The sequence below is a fragment of the Lepidochelys kempii genome, chromosome 15, assembly GCF_965140265.1.
Source record: "Lepidochelys kempii isolate rLepKem1 chromosome 15, rLepKem1.hap2, whole genome shotgun sequence".
Classification (NCBI taxonomy): Eukaryota; Metazoa; Chordata; order Testudines; family Cheloniidae; genus Lepidochelys; species Lepidochelys kempii.
This window is the reverse complement of record NC_133270.1, coordinates 28,226,600-28,249,463: the sequence shown is the minus strand read 5'-3', so window position 1 is coordinate 28,249,463 and position 22,864 is coordinate 28,226,600.

Genomic DNA, 22,864 nt, shown 5'->3' with positions numbered 1-22,864 from the left:
GAATAAGCCATAATTCCTATTTAACAAACTCTTCATGAAGAGACAATGAGGAAACTATGTCAGTATAATTTCGTGGTATGGAAAAGGAAAGAAAAGGCATTTCATTTTTCAGTTTGCTCAATAAGAATAAAATAACTCTTCTAGAAGTTTCTTCTTCTAAATTGCTTTCTTTTTCATTTTTAAGGCAAGCTTTGAAAAAGACAGCTAGAAGATGGAATGTTCCCTTCCCTTTTTTAACAAAAAAATTATTCCAAAATTCAAGGTTGACTCTTGACTGGCTTTATTATATAATCTTGATGGATATTTTATTCTGTCCTCTCTCAAAAAGCATATTGCATTTGGTTAAAGAATTTCCAATTCATGCCAGGTGGTTGGAGGGGCTACTACAAGAGTTTATAGATTTTAAAAAGTTTATACATCCTGACAATCTCCCTAAAGAGTTATAAAATAAAAACCTATACACAAATTTGAAAACCTGATTTTAAGCTACTTTCAAATCAAGAAAGAATACCTGCAATTATATGTTTTAAATACCTGGCTCTTTCATTTCCTTTGGAAGCTTGGATAGGGCTAGGCTCTGACAGTAAGGGTCTGTTTGATTTTTGTTGAATCATAAATACATTTTTGGCAGTCTGTCAGTTTCATGCAGCAGATCAAAGCAGGGATTTTTATTTATTTCCTCCTCAGTTTATTTTTAACTTTTCAGATACTGTAGCTGTTAAGAATTCATTATATTCCAACACAGGAGCTGGCCAAGCGTGTGGCAAAATGCAAAGTTCTGCTCTAGATTCAGAGTTGTCCAAAGGTTTGGTTCAGGCTCACCTCTAGCAATTAGCCAACCTATTACAAGCGTTACAATTTCCCACCTGGAAGGAAAAATTCGAGCCTGGAAGCAAAGATCCCACCGGTTGTTAGAGCAGTAAAACATTTTCCTTTCCTCTGTCTTCTTCATTCCTTGAATATTACTAGTTCCAACTGGTACATGACCAGTCAATGGTAACGATAAAAATCTTTCAGTGGTGGATAGCATAATGTTGAGTGACCCTCCTCATTTTTAACTCTGTTAGCGCATGGCCAGGCTGGAGAATTAAAACCAAAGTGCAACATATGCAACCCTCCCGACGCAGAGCTATTTCTACCTTTTGAAAGGCCATTAATAGTCTCCTGCTAAGCAAAGGAATTAGCACTGAAAATGAACCCCCATTAATAGATCAGTTATTCATTTATTAAGATGATCAAAGTGATGGGGAAGGAATTTCTGAACCAAGCTATTCCAGTATAAATGCCAGGTCACTCCACTGAGTTCAGTGGAGTAACGCCCTCAGTTAACGTGGTGTAAATGCAGAGTCGCTCGGCTGACTTCAGTGGCGTGACTGATTTAGTTCAGAACTTGACGGTGTCTTTTTCTATCCAACGCCTGATGCTACTGGCACATCATGAGCTGGCTCGAAACAAAACACTAACGCTGGTTTTTTAACAACCATTCCTAATCTGCTTAATTATAAATTATGCAAATAGCCACCAGTTAACAACTACTGTTATAATTTGGAGGGCTCAAAGAGCTTTTCCTGTTAACTGGTAAATCCTTTAGAAGAGGCCAAACACTACAGTCCTTGCACAAGCAAAACTCCCATTTCAGTTGATGGAAGCCTGCAAGATTTGGCCTCAGGTTAAGGAAAAGCCACAGAAAATTCCCACCATAATGAAAATATAGTCAATAAAGCGGGGGTGGGCAAGGGCCACATCGGGGTTCCGGAGGGCCGGATAGGGAAGGCTGTGCCTCCCCAAACAGCCTGGCCCCTGCCCCCCATCTGCCCCCTCCCACTTCCCGACCCCCTCAGAACCCCCGACCCATCCAAGCCCCCCCCCCGCTCCTTATCCCCTGACCGCCCCCTCCTGGGACCCCCAGCCCCGGGGCCCCACCCCCTATCCAACCCCCCAGCCCCGGGGCCCCACCCCCATCCAACCCCCCAGCCCCTATCCAACCCCCCTGCCCCCCCAAGAACCTCTGCCCCATCCAACCGCCCCCTGTCCGCCCCCCCAGGACCTCCGCCCCTTTACCATGTGGCTCAGAGCAGCAGGAGTGGCAGCCATGCCGCCCCCCGGGGGGCTGGAGGCAGGGCGAGCTGAGGCTGCGGGCGAGGGGGGACAGCAGGGGCGGGGCCGGAGGCAAGCCTCCCCGGCCGGGAGCTCAAGGGCCATAGTTTGCCCACCTCTACACTAAACCATTACCCGCTGTGCAATGGATGCGTGTGCATGGGAGTATAAAGGGAATTAAGAAAACTCCAGTTCACCTGAGGGAAATTGCGAGGTGGCTGCATTGGGCAGCACAACTTAGGCACTACACAGAGAAACCTCCCATTGAAACAACTGACGCTCACTGATAAGGGGGAGAAGTGACTAGACCCCGTTTAACTGCAGCCATTCCTTGGGTCTTAACAGCTGCTTGCTCACGTGTCCATTGGCCAATTAAGGACTATGCATGAGAATAAGGGGGTGCAGGCTCAAGCCCCAAGTTTCAAGACCCTCTTATCCAAAGGCCCGACTCAAGAGGGGCCCATTCACCTCCATTGTCTCTCTAGTTTTATTTATTGGGGTTCAACTTCTTTTTAAATATCTCAGCTGTTATTTCCCAGGCCATCAACAACCTTCTGTTTCATTGCAGAATACTAAGCAGCAAGTTCTGAACCATTCAGTTCGAATATCTTGAAAGGAGTGATTAGTTTAGTAGGATGAGGCTGGAATTCAAAGACGATCCCACAGAAAAAAGGAATATCAGCATTAGCTTTTCAAATAAACGTACATCTTAATGAGCATGGAAGCATTTCAAAGAATCCAGTGGAAACCCATAGATTCTCCACGTTCAAACACATGAAAGCTGAGAGAGAGAAAAATAACTAACTCCAGTGCGAAGAAAAAATTGAGTTTGTACTTGCAATCGCTTTGGTAGCTTTGATGCAAAGATGGTTATGCAAGGTAAATTAAAATGACTGATGTGAACTCAGTCCCACAAGAGAAGGTTTTTTTGCCTCCACAACATCACTAAAAATGTTAGCTGATCCCTTCCTAAAGGAAAACACGTATTTGTCACACACCACACAACATTCTTGTCCACAAAACACACACGATATGGGAGACCTTTCTCTCCCACCCTCCAGACATGTGCCAGTGATACTGCCCTCATCAGAACTCCTCAGCGATAACTTACCAGAGGACGTGTTCTCAATAGCCATACAACAAAGTGGTTTAATACTAATGTAATTATTTGACACTCGTAAGAAATGGAAATTAGTCAAATCTAGCCACCCCAAAGTCACAAACTTAATAACGGGTACAGAGATACCACCTCTGTCTATTAAATTAAGCTTTGGGAAAATGTACTGATCAAACGAGGGTGAAAGAAGAAAGAGATTTTGCATGGCCGGATGTGATGCTTAAGAGATTTTGACTTTATTTTCAGGAGGATCGAGTGACAGCATCTCCCACTGAAATCAGTGGGAGGGGTGGAAGCCCAGCATGTCTGAAGATTAGCCCATTTGCTTTTTATTCCCTAGATAAAATAGATACGAGCCCTTTATTTAGGTTAGCAGAGGCGGGGAGGAAAACTTCAGAATCTTCCTAAGTGACATCAGCAAAGCTAATTTCTGCATTTGAAATGGTAGCTGCTGAGGACATCTTGCCGAGGTACAGAATTGATTCAAATTCCTTTTTAAATTTCACTTCTAAGGGAGGCCAAATGTGTTCCCATTACATGGGCGGGATCCTGCAGAGCCCTGCTTGGATGAGCAGCCCTTGCTTGGCCAAGCAGCGTCCTATCTAAATAGGAGAAGTCTGCAGGATCAGGTCCTATGCAATTAACACCTCCCCTCCCTCGCCCCACTTCCTACTGACGCAGACAGTAACAAGTAAGCCAAGAGACAGAGGAGTCAAAATCTCACCAAGCTATTGAGTGCAGTAAGGACATCATTCAAGGCTCTCCTGGCATCCTCATGGGCATGACAGAAAAGCAGCGGATTGAAGGGCATAGACAGTCACGGGGCATAGCCCTCATTACATACAGCTTTGGCTGGACCACTTATGACAAAATACACACTAAAACCTGTCACTTTCATTAGCATTCAGACACCCATGCACTCCATCCTTTTCTCCTGGCAGCAGAAGGTGTCTGAAAGAACTTGGCACCCTGGGTAATGGATGGAGGGCTTTGAGCATCTGTCTTTGCTTAATAAAACTGCTCCCAAGGAACTGAGGGAAGAGACAGTGCTGAGACTATAAAACACACCTTTCAAAAACTCTCTTTGTTCTGTCATAGTACAAAATACCAGTCATATCACAATGGACAGCAAACACAACCCACAGGAGTTACTGGCCAGCAATCTTCCTCCACGTTTCGTGGTCTTCAAATAGCCCTGAGAAGTGTGCTATGCTGCACCCCATCCAATCAGCCACATCATCAAACCAGACTCGCCACGGGCGCCCTCTGCCCCTGGCACCAGTCCCTGCAAAACTTACTTTAGCAACCTCTCTCTGCTCATGAGCCACATGTCCTGCTAACTCAAGTTTTCTTTCTCTGATATTAGGTATCCCTCCAGTTACATGGTAAACTCAAGCAATTACCTCCTCATTAGTCATGTGTGAGGTATAGCTAAAGTGCAGCAAATCACCTGTAGCAGTTCAATTTGAAGGCATCGAGATAAATCAGATCGGAGACTCACACAGGAGAGAACATCTCAGGACCAGAACAATTGCTATGAGGTAGGAGAGCTGGGGAACAACTGGCCAACATTTCAGAGAGAGACAATCATTTTCTTGATCCCAAATGGAGAAATACTGTAATGGGAGAGTTTACGAGAGCTGTACAACACACTTACCGCAAGGAGATGGAAGGAACACAGCAATAAAACCCTAGGCCCTGGTTCAACAAGGTACCTACGCTGACATTTGAGCACTGGAGTACAGTCACTGCAGTGCTTAAAAGTTAAACATGTGCTTACGTACCAGTTCTTTGCGGAACTGAAACTCTAATGCCACGGATAAGGAGCTAATTTCTCAGAACACGGTCCCTAAAATGCGTGTATAACCCTCTTTAATGGTATGTTGTGCGACTGTTCCTGATCAAAAGCAGTACACCATCGGTTAGCTGCTGACGTGTTGGAATGACAGGTCTAAACCTAAATAAGTAATAGGTATATACATGGACCATTTCAGCCAAGGATGTCAAAGAGATTTCTAAATATTAGTGAAGCTTTCCAGCACCTGTTGGAGCTGGGCCATGATATCCTTTTGAACCTGGGACAGTTTTCCCATATGGGTACCAATTCAGAGGGCCAGTCCTTACCTTTAGTTATTTTAAACAAAATAGCTTCCACAGTGTCCCTCCTCAAAACAGCTCTCCTAAACTAATGCGTTACAAGAGGCTCCCTGTGTGTCTCCTTGTATTTCAGACTTCAGAGATTTCACATACTGGCAGATACAGGGCATTCTAAAACTGAAAGTTAACTGAGACCCAGAAAGGTTACGGGACTTGCTGAAGGTCACGCAGCTCATTTGTGGCAGAAACAGAATCCAGGTGTCCCGATTCCTAGCTCCCTTGCTATCCCCACTAACCCAGCCTCCCTCCTGGCCCTACACGAACCACCATCATAATATTTTACTTTATTTTTGAGCAAATGCCATATTTTATCAGTTGTCTGAGTGGAGAGAGAAGGTTTCTAGATTATATTTAGTCAGCAGAGCATGACGAGGGGTGTGGCCGTTGTTAACTGATTACACTGATCATGACAGTGTTATAAAACCTCTAGGCAGATCCAAAAGCATCTAATCCCTCCCTAGGGTATGATTATTTCATAATAGCTACATCCCCACAGGTCATCTTCTTGTGAAGTCTTTATTGAGTGGGAAAGAATCTATTTTAGTACCAGAGGAAAAGGATGCAGCTTAAAGACAGTTGAGCCACATTAACAGAATTACATTTCTAGAGGAATATTCCACACTAGTGCAAATGCCATTTCTGCATAATGATAAAATCTGTGCTTTATTACTTCTCTGTAATGCGTTTAAAAGCACACGTTGCCGAAATCAGTCTCGAGCAGCGAGCAGGTGTTTTAATGCTTGAGATGAAGCTGTGTGAACATACCAAGCATACAGAAGCAGAGGACTGATTTGGACATGAAGGAGGAAGTTAATTCAGGAAAATCCTGTGGCTCTGCATTATGCAGGAGGTCACATCACAGTGTTGCCTTCTGGCCTTAAAATCTGTGACAGAGACACATGGCCTTCGCTTCCCATAGCTCATGCCTGTTGGGCATAGCTGTCTGCTGTGAAGCATGCAACAACAGTCTTGTAGCACAAGAAACAGTGTAATGGCCAGCCCCAAACGTTCAAAAAACCACGAGTCACACGCCAAAAACACTGTGCGAGTCTTGTAAAAAATACATTTGGGTTCTTGTCTTTTGCTTTCTGGTTCTTTGTGAGGCACCCAAGCCTTATTTTTGAATCTCTCTCTGAGAACCATGGAGGGACAGAAACTTAGGGGTTTTTTTTATTTAGGGTTTTGTTGCGGGCTTCTTGGTTTGTTTGGTTGGTTTTTATTAAAGCCAAGATTCTCACCTAATCACTTGGCTTCAGGAGCTGGGGTTTTACGGGGGGGAAAAATCAGCTCTCAGGAGAGAGAGCTAGCAATGCTGCAGCCGAGAGATTTCTGCTCGTCTCTGGGCAGTGGGCAGCAGAGAGCCCTTTCCAGCAGTTTATGCATCTCTACCAAGCCAGGAGTCAGATTTATCAAGGGGGTGACATTTTGATAACATCTCAAGCATCTCAATGCTTCCAAATCGCAAGCATTCAAACAAAAATATTCACACCATTAGTGAGGACCCGAGAATCAATGCAATTGCTTTTTGAAACAGGAAAGCTTCCCCTCTAGGTAACAGTATTCAGCAGGAGCTAGTATTTGCTGTAATAACGATGTCTATCCCACTGTATATTAATTTCTCTTTAACTGCAGCCCATTCAGCTAACATGCAATCAGTGAAGCAGGCCAGATCTGCCTGACTTAGTCAGCACCATGTAATATATGGCTCTTTAAATCTGGGTGTCACTATTCTCTGCTGGCTTTTAAAGCCTGATTTCTCTCTGCTTGGGGAGCACAGACAGACACCGATGACAAGTGCAGTTCCTGCTGAGACCCAGGCAAGAAGAAAGAGAGGGGGAAAAGAGCCACTAAGTCCCGTGTCTCTGTTCTGTCCTTGTTGAAGCCATGCAATGAGGCAATTACACGTGAGTGCTAGGAAAGTGGAACAGAAAGAACCCTATGAGGCCACTGAGTCATCCCGTAGTACTAGTCACTAACCCCACCTGAAGCAGTTCAAAAGGCCGAGCCATCTTGTCATGTTCCAGTGCCTTGAGGCCTTTCCTTCATCTCGCTCCAGAGCGTGCCAGCTGTGACTAACTCCACGCCTGCGGACGGCTTGGGGAAGGAGCCGTAAAACATCTTTATTAGGCACTCTGCTGTCCAATATCATGTCATCTGAAGGAAGCCAGTGACTCTGTGCTTCTGGAATGGGCTCGTCTGCCTGACTTGCAGCTTCTTCTAATGAGGCACTCGGATGCAGGAACTCGGCTGGCCCTCCCTGAACTCGGGAGATCTGAAAGAGTTACTTGGAGCTGGCCCGTTTTGATACACAGCTACCAGATGGCGAATGCGGTGTAAGAGAAGAGCGTTCCAGTTTGTATGACATATTTGGCATGCTGTTAAAAGGGTAACCTGCTTGTACCGACTGCAGGCCCGCCGACGGGCGGGGGAGGAGGGGTGCAATTGCCCAGGGGCCTGGGCAATTTAAAAGGACCCACGGGCCCCCTGCCGCTGCCATCGCCACCGGCAGTGCAGCAGGGCTAAGGCAGGCTTCCTGCCCACCCTCGCTGCACACCGCTCCTGGAAGCGGCTGGCACGTCCCTGGGGAGGGGGTCTGTGCATGCTGCCTCCGCCCCAAGCGCCAACTCTGCAGCCACCATTGGCCAGGAACTGTGGCCAGTAGGAGCTGTGAGGGCAGTGCCTGCAGGCAGTGGCATGCAGAGACCCCGTGGTCCCCCCGCCGTCCCCCTGCCTAGGAGCTGCTGCCAGAAAGGGGCACCAGTCGCTTTTGGGAGCTGCCCCAGGTAAGTGCCAACCCCCTGACCCCCTGCCCCAACCTACAGCCTGCACCCCGTTCTGCACCCAAACTCCCTCCCAGGGCCTGCACCCTGCACCCCAAGTCCCTGCCCCAGCCTGGTGAAAGTGATTGAGGGTGGGGGAGAGTGAGTGATGGAGGGAGGGGGGATGGAGTGAGCAGAGGGCGGAGCCTCGGAAAAGGGGCAGGACAGGAGTGTGGTCTCAGGGAAGGGCCAGGGCAGAACAAGGGTCTTTGGGTTTGCACGATTAGACATTTGGCAACTCTACCGGGCAAGCGTGTAGAAGCCCTTGCTATGCTGGCAGCTTGCTGGGCACCACCCAGCGCAGGCAAAGCACCGCTCAAATGTCAGGCGGACGGTGACCGCAGGGGCGCGACTTGTGCGTGCATGGGGGCACATTGACAGTTCTGCCCTGGGGCCTGGAATTGCCGTCAGCGGGCCTGACCAACTGTTCAAACATGTAGCCAGGGTATTAGGAAGAATCCTGTATTATTTATATCAAACATGCCTGGGAGGTATATTTAATCAAAGTAAATCTAATTGCACAGTATTCAGTAAAACAGATTAGAAGTGGGTGATTCCGGGGGTTGGAAATGAAATATGGAGCATTTTGCCTCTGATAACTTGTTTGAACAGTGGTCAGTAATGACTGAACATAGTTGCCTTCTGTGACATTCTCCTCTGGAGTTATCTAGACCAATGATCTGCTAGGTCACTTCAATCCTTGACTCTGGGAGCCAGCCTTATCCTGCTCTGCTGTGAGAACCCCCACTCCTGAGCTGTTCACGCACAGCCTCTGGCATGTAAGCTGCTCCTTGGATTGTGCAACCGAATGACACTAGCCAATATCTCCAACCCTAGGAACCTCCATCTTGCAGTGTCCAGTTATGCCCCCTGGATGCTGCAAGTTTGTATGAGTTCGTCAATTTAACAAAGAAATTGATATGTACCAGGCCTGTTATCCCAAGGGGAGCCTCTGACACACTTCAAACCAGACACACTGCTTCAGGTAGAATAAACTAACAAATGTATTAACTACAAAAGATAGATTTTAAGTGATTATAAGTAAAAACAGAACAAGTCAGATTTGGTCAAATGAAATAAAAGCAAAACGCATTCTAAGGTGATCTTAACACTTTCAGTGTCCTTACAAACTTAGATGCTTCTCACCACAGGCTGCCTGGTTGCTCTTTGGCCAAGCTCTCTCCTTTGATCAGCGCTTAAGTTGCTTGCTGTGGTGTCTGTAGATGTAGGTGGAAGAGAGAGAGAGAGCGCGCATGGAAAAATGTCTCTCCCTTTTATCATGTCCTTTCTTCCCTCTTGGCTTTGCTGCCCACCCCTTCAGAGTCAGGTGAGCATTACCTCATCACAGTCCCATACTGACCAAAGGAAGGGGGGTGACTCACTCAAACAGATCCTTTTGCTGCTGCCTAGGCCAGCGTCCTTTGTTCCTGTGAGGCTGGGCTGGGTTTGTCTCATACATTCCCTGATGAGGTGTGAACTGCCTCTCTGCTCTTGGAGAGTTTTTGCCTGCCCTTGCTTTAAGCCATGAGGATACATTTTCAGCCTCATAACTATATACATGAAATTATAACCTATAACATCAGTATAACAACAATGCTCAGTGCATCATGAGCCTTCTGAAGACACCCAACATGACAAACTTTGCATTGGATACCATACAATCATTTTACAAGATGAACACGGGGGTGCTGGGTGTTCCCCCAAGGTACAGAGCATCACTCCATCTGATGGCTGTTCATGGTCCTAAGACATCTAGCCTTACTCCCAAGTTACTAGGGACCGACATCATTAGATGTCCTTCATGACAGCTGGCAACACAAAGACCACGCGAGGAGAATGAACCTTTGTCTCTAGGGCAGTTGGAGTCAAGGCAGGAGAACATTGGCCAGCCAGCATGAGGAAGCTTGCATCAGACTTTAGTTCCAAGGGCTGTCAGTCCCACCTCTTTTGCCCACATTGTTTCATTTCAAAAAACAACGTTAGACGTACCTAAGGGCCATAAAGGGAATTCATGACTCATGCCATGCTACCAACCACAGCTGCTCAGAACCTCACAGCGACAATGAAGCTAGAACTTGGAACCTCCTGCTCGAAAAACAAAGGTCCCTGCCCGTGGAGCTAAAGAAGCAGCTCTCTTAGTAATATGCCATCTATGACACGCATGGCTGAGTAGTTCTGATTCTATCCAACAGACTCACTAGCCAGTTCATTACAATATTCTAATAAGATATGTGCTAGTTTTACATTCATTTTTCATTTCTGGTAATGTTCTGTCTATGTATAACAGAACTATTATTCTGGGCGAGGTGATGAGAGAATACATTTCCTAAAAGATTGGCTGCATTCATTTTTAAGTGCAATAAAAGATTTAATCTACAATTCCTTTTTTGCTAATGAGATTAGTGTAATTTATTTACTGATGTAATTAACTGGCATATTTTCCACAAAACTGAATACAGCTTTTGAAAAGTCCTGATTTTACCAAGAATAACTAGGGGTTAGTTTAATTTCAGAGAGAGATAAACGGAATGTGCTCTTCAGTCTGAAACAAGTTATCAGATAAAATGGCTTGCAATGCTCCAAAAAGAGAGGGAGGGGATCTTTACCTCCTTAGATGTGCATGGATAATTAGCGTAGGCTTTACTTATTAAGTAGTGTCAATATAGCTCCATATCAGCCGTATTCCACTGCCTTACCTTATAGGTCACCAGGTGCTTACTGCTGAGACAGTGATGCAGATGTGCTGGAGATTGGACTCTTGGGTTAAGCCTACACTGTGATAAAAAACCCGCAGCACCAAGCCTCAGAGCCCGGGCCAGTTGACTCAGGCTCGCAGGGGTCAGGCAGTGGGGCTGAAAATTGTAGTAGAGGACGTTCGACCGCGGGCTGGAGCCCCAGCTCTGAGACCTAGTGAGGGAGAAGGTCTCAGAGCCCGGGCTCCAGCCCAAGGCTCAACATCTACACTGCAATTTTATAGCACCCCCCCATCCCCGTGCAAGCCCCATGAGCCCAAGTCAGCTAACCCAGGCGAGCCGGGACCATGCCACAGGTCTTTTATCGCAGTATAAATGCACCATAACTTTCCGTGGTGGTTTTCTAGGGTACAAAAGGATGTTAAAATACAGTTGCATTATTTTCAGCTAAAGCTCCACAGCTTATCAAATTCTCCAGCCAAAGATTAACTGAACAATACATCCCAGCTACAAAGACTGTTGGAAACTAGAATAGACTCATGCAGTATGATGATACCATCGCGCTAGTCCTGTTGCAGGCTCCAAGCTGTACTAGTTCCTTCTGGCTATTCGTCCCACTCTCAGCAGCAGAGGGCAGAGTTCACATGCCAAGCAGAGGCAAACTCTGCCCTGTATCTAATACATGCTCCAGATAAATTAATCATGAGATGTTACAACATATGGCGAGGTCAGTGTATAGCATAAAGGCTCGTGTAGATTGTCGAAAGATCAGCTGAGTTATTTGCTTACTAAGCAGGCCAGAACTGATCGTATTGTCTGACATACTCAGGTAAAATCAAGAAGGTCACAAAAAGAGTTCTGAAGAAGTTAACACATTGGAATAATAATGATATTTAGCTCTTATCTAGTGCTTTTCAGCAGATCAGCATGTGCTTTACAAAGGCGATATCATGATCCCCAATTTTTATAAATGGGGAAACTGAGGCACAAAGAGACATGCCCCAGATCACCCAGCAGAACTAGAAATAGAACCCAGGTCTCTCAATTCCCAGTCTGGTATGCTAGCCACTAGGGCACACTGCCTCCCTAGCTATAATTGCCACAATAACCTGAGGAATTTCCCTGTGGATTCCTGACCAGGATTTTGGAACAGGCTGGCAGAAATTTAGGAGTCAGCTCTCCCACGTGCATCACAGCAGCATTCAGGCAGATGGACCCCATAGCCCAAAGGGGGATGCTAGGGCAGATTCTGCTGCATTACTAGGTCTGTAGGGAATGCTGTACCGGTCACCCTGCCATGTGGACAGACTCAGGGTTCTGAAACTCACGGCTGTGTCCCAAGACTCTGTTGTTTTTACTCAGCTGTGTATTGCAGTAACATCTCATGGCCTCATCTCAAGGGCTTCCTTGCTCCAAGTGCTGTCCAAATATATATGACGGGACAGTCCCTGTCCCAAAGAGCTTAACCGACAACATGCCAGTTTGCAACAATGATTAAAAAAAAACAAAAAAACCTCAACGATCATCAACTTACAGTAAATGTTCATAACCCAGCAAGCGGCCATGCTCCCAATCAGAGGCTGGCCAGAAACTGAGAAATAATCTCACATGAACGTCTGGCCAGTCTCTTTTGCAGTAATATTCCAGTCTTTATTTGGTTTGTCTTGTGTATACAATGGTTCAGACAGAGAATTTCTGCATAGAGAAACTAATCAGAATAGTAACAAGGGATATGCAGGTGTCTGTTTTCTTATGTATTTGAATCTGAATAGAGGAACATCTCTCTATTCTTGGAATAATGCAGATTGATTTCAAAGACAATTCTCCACTCGCATGGGATAGTTCTCACACACAAACCCTCATCACTCAAACAAACATGCAATTAAGGTTTTCAAGATTATAGGCTTGACATTCAGGGGTATTTCCTCTCTCTTTTTAAGGACGAGCAGCTCCACAACCCTTTAAACATTTTAAGCTTCAAAGAAGAGACCTGGGTTTTGAAGCTCGTGCTAATGTTAACATAATGGATTCAGGGCTCAGTTGAATGAGGATGAAATCCAGAGCAATTCCAATGAAGTCCATGGAAATGAATTTACACTGACGGGCCAGATTCTGATCTCAGTTCTGAGACCTTAATGGTGGAAGTACAGAGAGAGAAATGTAAATGTATTAAGATGAAGAAACCAGTTACAGAATAAAAGCTAAACTTGGGCATCTAGCTCACAGAAAATAGTTTCACTGAGGTCAATCCTGTAGACCTGTTCCTGCGGTAGGCAATCCTGTAAACCTTTCTCCTGTGGTTACAGGCAGATCTCACTCTTGTTAAATTAGGACTGTCCATTTCTATGTTTCTAAGCAGAGGCTGGACTATAATGTCCTCTCTCTAGCCTTTTCTTTATGGCCGTTCCTGCCAAAATACACAGCGAATTCATCCGCTGTCCAAAGGATGAATATTTCCTCACATTTCTTGTGACCGATGTAGTTTCCGTGAGATCTGCTAATTTAATGGGGCACTCAAGCTGTCAAAACACCACTGCTGTCACTCAGGACACAGGAGAATGCATACATTGAGCTTTCTGATACGTGCAGGGCAACACAATATTTCCTTCCTGTTGTTATTTTGCACACCCCTTTGCAGGCTAACCCCTAGTCGATTTACATATTGTATAATCCAGTTGCTTTTATTTACATGGAGTAAATTTTATTTCTGACTTTAAAAATTGTTTTCTTCTTGGCTTCATTTAATCTTCACCTTTCATGCATGAGATACCAATTTATCTGCTTGAGTTGACTTTTTGTCCCATAAAGGGGTAAATATTTGAACTCTTAGAGCATTGTAAGTTATGTGGCCCATAGAAAAGGGCATCTTTAATTGAGACACTGGAAAGTCCAAACTTGGCTACGAACCAGAACAATGACATGAACAATTTGTTCAACATATTCAACCACTGGCGAGTCTAGGAGTGATAAATACTGTTTGTTTCCAGGTCAGGGAGCTTCAGCCATTGTATTATGGATCTCAGGTTGTTATGGTTATTTGTTGTTTTCCCTTTCATTTTTCTGGAGAACTCAACCAAGTTCCTTTTCACCCACTCTCACAGTCAGTTTGTTCTTTGGCTCTTTATTTCAGGAGGCTTTGTCAGAGCAGGAAAATTTTCCTAAATTTAAATCCAGAGGAGAGAAGAAAACAAATTTAAACCTAAATCTGTGAGGAATTTTTACTAGGGCATTCATAAATCTACTCCAAGAAATTACAGTGTAGCACTCGCTTGTTGTGATTAAGAACAAGAGCTATGATCCTTCTCTACCAGTTATTTTCCAGGTTGCCAGAGAGAGGAATTTTTCCCCTTCTCTTTTCCTAAAAGAATAAAATAGTCTGATCACTAAAAATTGCTGTAGTATATCAAACGAACTGATAGACTCAGCCCAGCTCTGAGTGCCCACATCATCAAAACCACCACAACGATTTGCCACGTGTCAATAATAAATAAAAATACCTAGCTCTTATATAGAGCTTTTCCTCAGTAGATCCCGACACACTTCACAAAAGGAGGTCAGTATCATTCTCCCCATTTGATTGATAGGAAAACTGAGGCACAGAGCCATGACGTGACTAGCCCTTGGCAGAAACAGAAATGGAACCCAGGCCTCCTGAGTCCAGTGCTCTACCCCTAGGCCATAATACAGTCATCACCACAGAGAGTCCAAGAACTGGCTGGGCCTGAAGACTGAACTCCCCTAACACCCCAGCAAGAGGATCTGTCCAGCTCAGGATGGAGGCATGTACATTGCTTCTGCCCCAAAGAGGATCTGGTCCGTATTGAAATGCAGGCCTTCAGTCTCCAGGACTGCCAGGCTGGTACCTGTCATTAGTAGTAAGTACACACACACAATGTACAGAAATACAGAACCTGAGTGCAAATGTGTTGCATGGAATCCATTTTTATTATTTCTTATGTACAGGTTTGAAAACCGTTTTAAAATCTCTACAATATACACAAGCATTATGCTTTGCACACATGCTTTCTTTTGGGAGGGTAATTAAAGGGTTAATTATTTTCCCATCCCATTCACATGGGCAAGGGAATGCAGGCATGTGCAGGATCGGACCTTTTCCTGCAGCCCACTGAAAGCAAGACACAATTGCTAAGGTTCTAAGCAACCCCCAGCCTGGGCAGGTAAACTTCCTAGTGTAGGCAAAGCCAAAGATTTCCCAGTGTTGCTACCATGGGTGAAGCAGAACCAAAGGCAGCAGCCAAGGGAATGCTAGTGTAGATAAGGCTCTTGCAGCCGCAGTAATGACTCTGCTGCAGAAATGCTGCCACGGCTGAAGCTGAGCCTGTGGTAACAACAGTATAGACGAGGAATCGAGCCCAAAGCGTCATCTTACACGGTCAGAATTGCCAATCCTAAACATACAAAAATCAAGAGTTGGACCCCAAGATCATGAGATTGGGTTAAAAATCTTGAGATTTAAAATGCCCATGTTGGGTTCTTTTTATTTGCTTTCAGGATCCTGAGCTTGTAGGGTCTTGGGGGTTATATTTTCAGGATTTCCTCCGCTGCCAGGAGGGCTAGAAACTTACTTTAAAAAATATAAAGCTGAGATTCTCACATACATGACTCCAGGAGCTGGGGCTTTAAGGGAAAACACGAATCATTGCAAGACTTACCTGTGATACCATAGTAAGAGTTGGAGACCACTGCCAGAGCTCTAGCAGAATCATGCATTTCTCATGGAAAGTGCTAGTCAGTCTGTCCCCCACAGAACTCAAGCTCCTAGTATGTGCTGAAGTTATATATACAGCTGCCCTAGCTATATGCATAATGCCCTGCTTGGGAAGAAAAATAGCTGACTCGTCTTTAAGCTACTCAGTGCAGTAAGCAAGCCTTGAGGTGAGACTTGTACAAAAATCCTCTGTTCACACATGAAGGGCAAGCAGAAAGGCCATTCTTGCAATATGCTGCTTCAAACTTGCTCACTGATGCAATGAACTAAGCTGGAGTAGATGCCATTTACTTAGAAGTGACTGGGAACATTTAAAAATCGAAACATTGTTGCAACTGACATTCTAGGCAACACCTGTGCTTAATCTGGAGGCAGCCGTGTAAGCGAGCAGTCTGACAGATGATAGGACTGGATTTTTGATCTCTGGCACTGTGGAGTCTTATTTCTGTGTTTAAATAAATATTAAATATTTTAATGGAAATCCAAAAAATATTCCAAATACACAGCACTATGAAAGAACAGCAGGTTGAAAAAAATCCCCAGTAGTTAATTCTGTATTCACACTCAGTTAGGTTATGCTAGATAATGACACATACTGAGAATATCAAGGTTTAAACTGAGCATCAGCCAGAGGAATACTTGTGGAATTGGCATTCCAGGATAAACATACAGGGTGTCAAATGAAGTGAGCTAAAAATCATAGGCTAGTAATGAAATGCTACCAGAACCTGAGCTAGTGTAATCATTTAGTTTATATCTGGAGATGTGAGGGGGCTTTATCCCACTCTATTGTTAAGGTTTCCCCAGAAGATAGAACGCTAGACTGATGCAAGATAAAAGCTAGGGGCTAAGCAAGGAAATGAAGTTTTAATAAGAACTGCCTAGTAACTAGTTTCTATGTATGTCATTGCCCTCTACTGGATAGAATGACAAGTTACTCAACTGCGTGTCATAGGTAGAGCTGGGCCAGAAATGGTGTCTTCAGCCCCCCAAAATATTTGAGATTTCAGGAATTTCTCCCATCCTGAATCAGTTTCAAAAATCTCATGAACTGAAAAGTCAGAAAAATTTTCAGTTCAGATCAAAATATTTTCTTTTTAACCAAAAAAAACCACGCCATAATTAGCTTATGTTTTGCAACAAAAAGTTGTTTCAAACCAGAAAACCAATCTTTTTTTATTTTGAAAACATCAAAATGGGGCATTTCCGCAATTTGAAACCTTTTTTCAGACTTCAAAGAAACCACCCCTTTCCCCCGAGAAGCTTCCGTTTCGACAAATCGGCATTTTTCTTTATTATTTTGTCAAAAAATTCCCAATCCACTCAAGTCATAGGCTAACCACTAAAGCAGCAGGTCCCAGGTTGTGAATCGCAAGCGCTTGGAGGTCTGAAGAAAAGACAAATAAAACAACCCATGGGAAATAAGGAGCAGCAAGCACAGCCACACAACGAGGAAGAGAAAGCAGAAGTTTCTCAAAGGGAAGGCCTTTGAGCCACAAACTTGACTGTGGTTATTTTTCTCCTGCTGATAATAGCCTGCCTTAATTGATTAGTCTCATTAGAGTTGGTATGGCAACCCCCATTTTTTCATGTTCTCTGTATATCTATATATATATATCTTCCTATTGTATTTTCCCCTGCATGCATCTGATGAAGTGGGCTTTAGCCCATGAAAGCTTATGCTCAAATAAATTTGTGAGTCTCTAAGGTGCCAAAAGTCCTCCTCGTTCTTTTTACTGATACCGACTAACTTTTTGCTGATACCGACTAACTTGACTGGCACTCCCTTAGGAGAGGAAAGGGGCGAGGAATGAGGCATCTGGACACTGGAGCAGGACACCAAGCATCTGGGGAGCATGTGCTGGGAAGAGGAGAAGAAAGGGACCAAGTGACAGAGAAGCCCAGGCAGGGTTGTGGAGAAAGAGAGAGAGGGAAACAGGTGGATGGTGGAGATGGAATGGAGAACAAAAGGCTCAAGGATGCTGTGATTGCGACTGGGAGGGGTTGGCTGGGCTCCAGCATCAGAGATGGGAGGAGAAGTGTCCACTGGCCAGAGTCTTTCATCACGTGGACCACAGCTCCTCTGAGACAGCGTGAGAATGGTTAAGTTAAAGAAAATTCTCCCTCAGCTCCAGTGGCAGGATGCTGTGCTTTCAGAGCTTCGCGCCCCCCTCTTGCTATGCCATTACAAGTGGCCATCCTGAGCAGAAGAGGGATGGGGGTGGAGTCCTGGATGGTCAATGATTAGTTGCACCATATTAAAATCAATTGAGGTGTTTTACTTCAGTTTCCTTCTGTTATTAAGTGGATCACAGAAAAGTGTCTGGGCAGATTATCAGTTGGTTGATTTACTGATAACTCAGCAGCAAGTAACAAGTTAAAGAGATGGGCAGTGGCTCCCACTCTATGGATTTAAACAGTTTCCTCACAAAGTGAATAGTCTTGTTTGTAGAAGCTGATCCTGATGTGTTAGCCCTTAAAGAAACACAGCTACGTAATTTGCTTGGCTTTAAAAAAAATAAATCTCAGGAATTTTCCAGGTTAAATGACATGCAAACACACATTCATGATTTTGGATAAGGAATGGAGTCAGGGATACTTACTGTTTGAAGTTCATTGCAAACCAAGTGTAAATGCAACACAGAGATATCAAAAAAAATCTAGCTGAACTTTTGCCTTTACAGTTAAAATGAACAACACAGAGAGCTATGAAATATACTTCTAGGCCGTTAGCAGAGACTTGTGTGTTTTGCTAATGTTGCAGTGGCCGATTCTCTCAGCCTTTAATGCAATGATGGGGTAACTTATTGTGGCTGAGTTTGATTGGACAGAATGCAAATGGACTGAAATTAGCAAGCAGTTTGACAAATAACATTTCGTGCGTGTAACTGCTCCTCAAAGAAACGAAACATAAAAGTAAGATAGTTTGCAATTGGCCTAGAGATGCAGGCCAGAAGATATTGCTAGTTCCACAGCATTGCTGGATTTTCTTAGCAGCTTCTCTGCTGCATATTAGGCTTGAAGGACATCCACCAACTCATCTCCCCCAAAATTAGTCTGCTTCATTCATTCATAACATTTGACACTAATCCCTTTCTTAGATGCATGGGGCCTGGTGGAGCTAATCTCAGAGACCGACAGTGCCCCTGGAATTATTTTGTTTGGAAATTCAATCAAGTTCATAGCCAGTGTTTCATACCGTACAAGTATGTCAAGAGAAAGGATTAGCATGGGTAATCACAGCCCTAATTATAGAATTTAAATTGCAACGTGACGTCTGGGCTCATTATACTCATCATAAACAGCCCTCCCATCATCACTCACCAAGGGCCAGTGTACAAATAGAACAAGAGACTAACAGCTGGTTATTAAAGGGAGAGCTGTGTGGCAAACAGCTTCGACCCCCTACACCTTTAGGGAAAGTTGGCTTGAGGCAGAAGAGTTCACCTGGCCTATAAATCACATCATCAATCAGACACAGTTGCTGGAGATCTAGATAAAATCTATGGGCCAGATCCTCAGCTGGTATAAGTCAGTGCATGTCTATTGAAGTCAATGGAGAGTTGCCAGTTTACATCAATCAAGGATTTGGCCCTATTTCTCCATTCCTCTAAGGGAAATGAACGTTCTGGCTGAAAGGACCTGTTCTGAAGAAATTTGGCTATAAGGCGCTGTTTTCGGGGAAGGGTTAATATATATATACACAAAGTGGAATCCTTGGTCTGAGTATCTCTCCCATTAGTGAAAATAGATTGCATGGGCTAGTCTAATACCTGGGGAAAACAGCTTCCTGGCCTCCTTGTTCCCCCTTGACATCTACTTTTAGATCAGCGTTACCATGGTCAGAGTGTGGTAAGTACCTGCTTTGGGTAAAGGATGGGATAGTACAGCTAATCATCATTAAAAAGAATGAGGAGAGACTAACAAGTCTTTAAGGTGCCACAAGTACTCCTCGTTCTTCTTGCTAACACGGCTACCACTCTGAAACTAATCATCAGTGTTGGACAGTATCCCTTCTACTGGGGATTGCTAAATTGCAAGAAGAACACTGAGCTGATTACATGGTGTGACAGGTAAATAGATCTGAGACCCAAAGGGCATCCCCAGCTTCTGTATAACTCCCCTGTCCATAAAACCCAAATACTGCTGCACATCTTGATCTTGCAAAGGAAACTTTATTTGCTTCCATGTTCTCTCTCGCCGCCTTCCTCACCCCACCGCTGTGTTTAACCACATCAGGTCCCTCTGAAATGAAATGGTCTGTTAGTGGAAATCAAGGGGGAGCAATTCTTGGCCCTGTCACTTTTCACTAAGTCTGGGGATGATTTGCCATCGCTCCAAACATGTGTAGACAAGCCGTTAGTGTGTGTCATACACACACACACACACACACACACACACAGCAAAGAACTTTTATAATCTTTTTGAATCTTATAAAAAGCATACTATAAATATAAGCTCTTTAAATTGTGACCTATAGCCTGTACCGTGTGTTTAATATGAATCTGCTGGGTGTATGTCATCACTCAAAAGACTCTTCTAGCTTGTTAACCGAGAAAACATTTGGAAAAATTATTACTTCTTCCAGGAACAGCCTGACGTGACCTGATTTCCAGAACTGCATTGAGATCACATCTGCATATGCTCAACTGTTTATTTAACCAACTTTGCTAATTAATTATTTCCTGCCCCTCACACACACAGTTCTGTTGTCAGATGCACACTCAGCTCGGGTGGTTAAATCACAGGTTTGTTGGATTTTGGTTTTACATTTTACAGCACTATTATTTAATTTGCTTGCAATTCTAGCCTGTGGCCCAAGCTATGCTGCCTTCATGGAGACAGGCCATAGGGTTTGGAGCAAATTCAAATCTTGCCAGAGGGGAAGATGGAATTCTTGGTTACACCCGGAGAGAGCAGGTCACTCTCCTGTGATGTGAGAAGAGAAGGATTTAAAGAGACCCTCAGACAGAGGTGACAGTTCTCGAGGTGCCTGTGAGAGTTACCTTATTACCTCCTGCCTCCAGCATGAGGGAGTCTTGTTTGGGCCCAGCTGGTCATCAGCTGTCTTACACCACCAGCCTTTCAGCCACTCAAGCACTGTCCTGTGAGCAATGCCAGCCCTGTCTTCACGTTCCAGGCTAACAACCCAGCCCCCCGAGTCCCTTTGACTCATTTCCCTGGGATATCCAGCCCCTGACACTCCCAGAAATTCCAGATCCTCTGCACACAAAGGTGCACTGCTCCCAAGTTTACCAGTTTAACCTTAAATCACCACTCCTGTAAGCCACACGGCACTTGTGACACTTATAACAAGGTTTATTTAAGAAAGAATAAAGATGCAACTAGAACCAAGGGTGGCAGAAGCAAATGGTTACAATACAAAACAAAATCACAAAGCATGAACCTGAGTAGACCCTTATCAATAGTTACCTTTTCCACCTAATAAAGCAGATTTCCCCCAGCCCCAACCCAAAGTTCAGTTGTTGCAGAGCTGGCTGGTTTCCTCAAGAACGCCCGCTCCACAAGGGGTTTCCTCAGTGTGATGGGCTACAAAGTGCTTCTCCCTCCTCTGCATTATACTGAAAATAGCTTTTTGTTTCTATTCACAGCCAGGGTGAACCCCTGTCTTCTCGTAAAGTTTCTTTTCTGCCTTTAAATGGTTTCCTATTCAAAGTCTGGAAAGCGTGCAAGGCTAAACAACTGAGTCAAAGAGGACACGTCAGAATTCCCCATTGTCCAAATGGGCCATTATGAGACACATTATCTCCTGGTGGCTAATTTCTACATAAAGTCCACAAAGTGTATTTTCACCATAAACACATCATTAGCTATACATACATCTTGCTATGATTATGAATCTTGACAAGTTATGAGCTTTCTGTAGATCAATACCCTGCAAGACATGCATTTTCTGTAGGGAGTTTGTCAGTTCTGAGGTGAGAGAGAGATGTTTGCAAAGAACTGGGGACCCTTTGCCAAGGGGACTCTGCCACAGTGTTTCCTTTCATCAGAAGGCAACAATCCTGGTTAACTTATTTAATGGTTTTTACACGAGAATGGTGAGCATTTTAATTTTTCCCTGGGTGGGAAACTGGCCATGCTGCAGCTGCAGGGTCACAGTCACATGCTGGGGAGGTATTTTAAAGATGTGCTATAACATTTGGGTAGAACTGAGCATAATTCAGAACGCAGAGAGCAAGTTCCACCCCCCCCCCCTTTTTGCAGCATGTCTGCAAGCAAAGTGCCAGTTTCTTTAATGCATTCAAAGGAGCTGGGACAGACATCTTCACGAATCCCATTCACAGTACAGCTTGCCATTTGATACTCCAAAAGTGCCGCTCCAGCTGTACTGATCTGTGAGCGGTCATGTAAGTCACATGTACTGTTTCTGTTCTGGGATTGGGATGGGCCTGACCTTTATGAGATTTCTGGATGTCGGGGAACCACAAGTCTCACACCCTGGTCTACAGGGCTTTTGAGAGCTGAGCAGTCATAACCTGCCACCCAGTGACCTGCTAACAGCTGCTAGAATAGCAGCTGAACTGCGACAGAGGACTCCGGTTGTGGTGTCTGATTGCTGGAACCCTGGGAGCCCTGACTGGTCCCCAGCCTCTATTTAACCCAAGCACGAGAACAGGAAGATGTTCGTGCAACTGGACTCCCCTGGTGTAGGCTGCTTCCTTGTGATACCTGCTCCTACTGCTGCTCTCCTGGTAACCCTGTCTGCCTCCTGACACCTGACTCCTGGTTTGCCCTCTGGCCTGTCTTGGATTTGGACCTCCTTGTATTGGACCATGCCTGACTCCTGCTCTGACCACTAGGTCAGACAGCCCACGTCCCGGTCATGACACAGCTCATGAAAAGGATATTTAACAGTCCAAGAAAGCATGCTCTCCATGAGTCTTCAAGCCTAGAGGGGCACTGCTCCCTCTAGCACAGAGCTCTCCATACTGTGCGAGCTGCGCTCATTTCAGCCTGGTACATCCCAAACAAGCCTGATATTGCAATTTGTCATGACTTCTTGTGCAGGCCGTTACCCCACTGAGTGCTGATCTCCTGCATCCCGCTGCTACAGGATACTCGTCTAGAGCAGAGCACTAAGAGAATGAAAAGAGTGGAGGGAGAAGATTTCCACAGACCAAGTGACTGGTCATGGCCATGACTGTGGTGCCCATTGTCCCACTCCGACATGATCCCATCTGATCAGTTATAGCGGAGTGCACAGTTGCTATTAGTAGGAGTTTTGCAG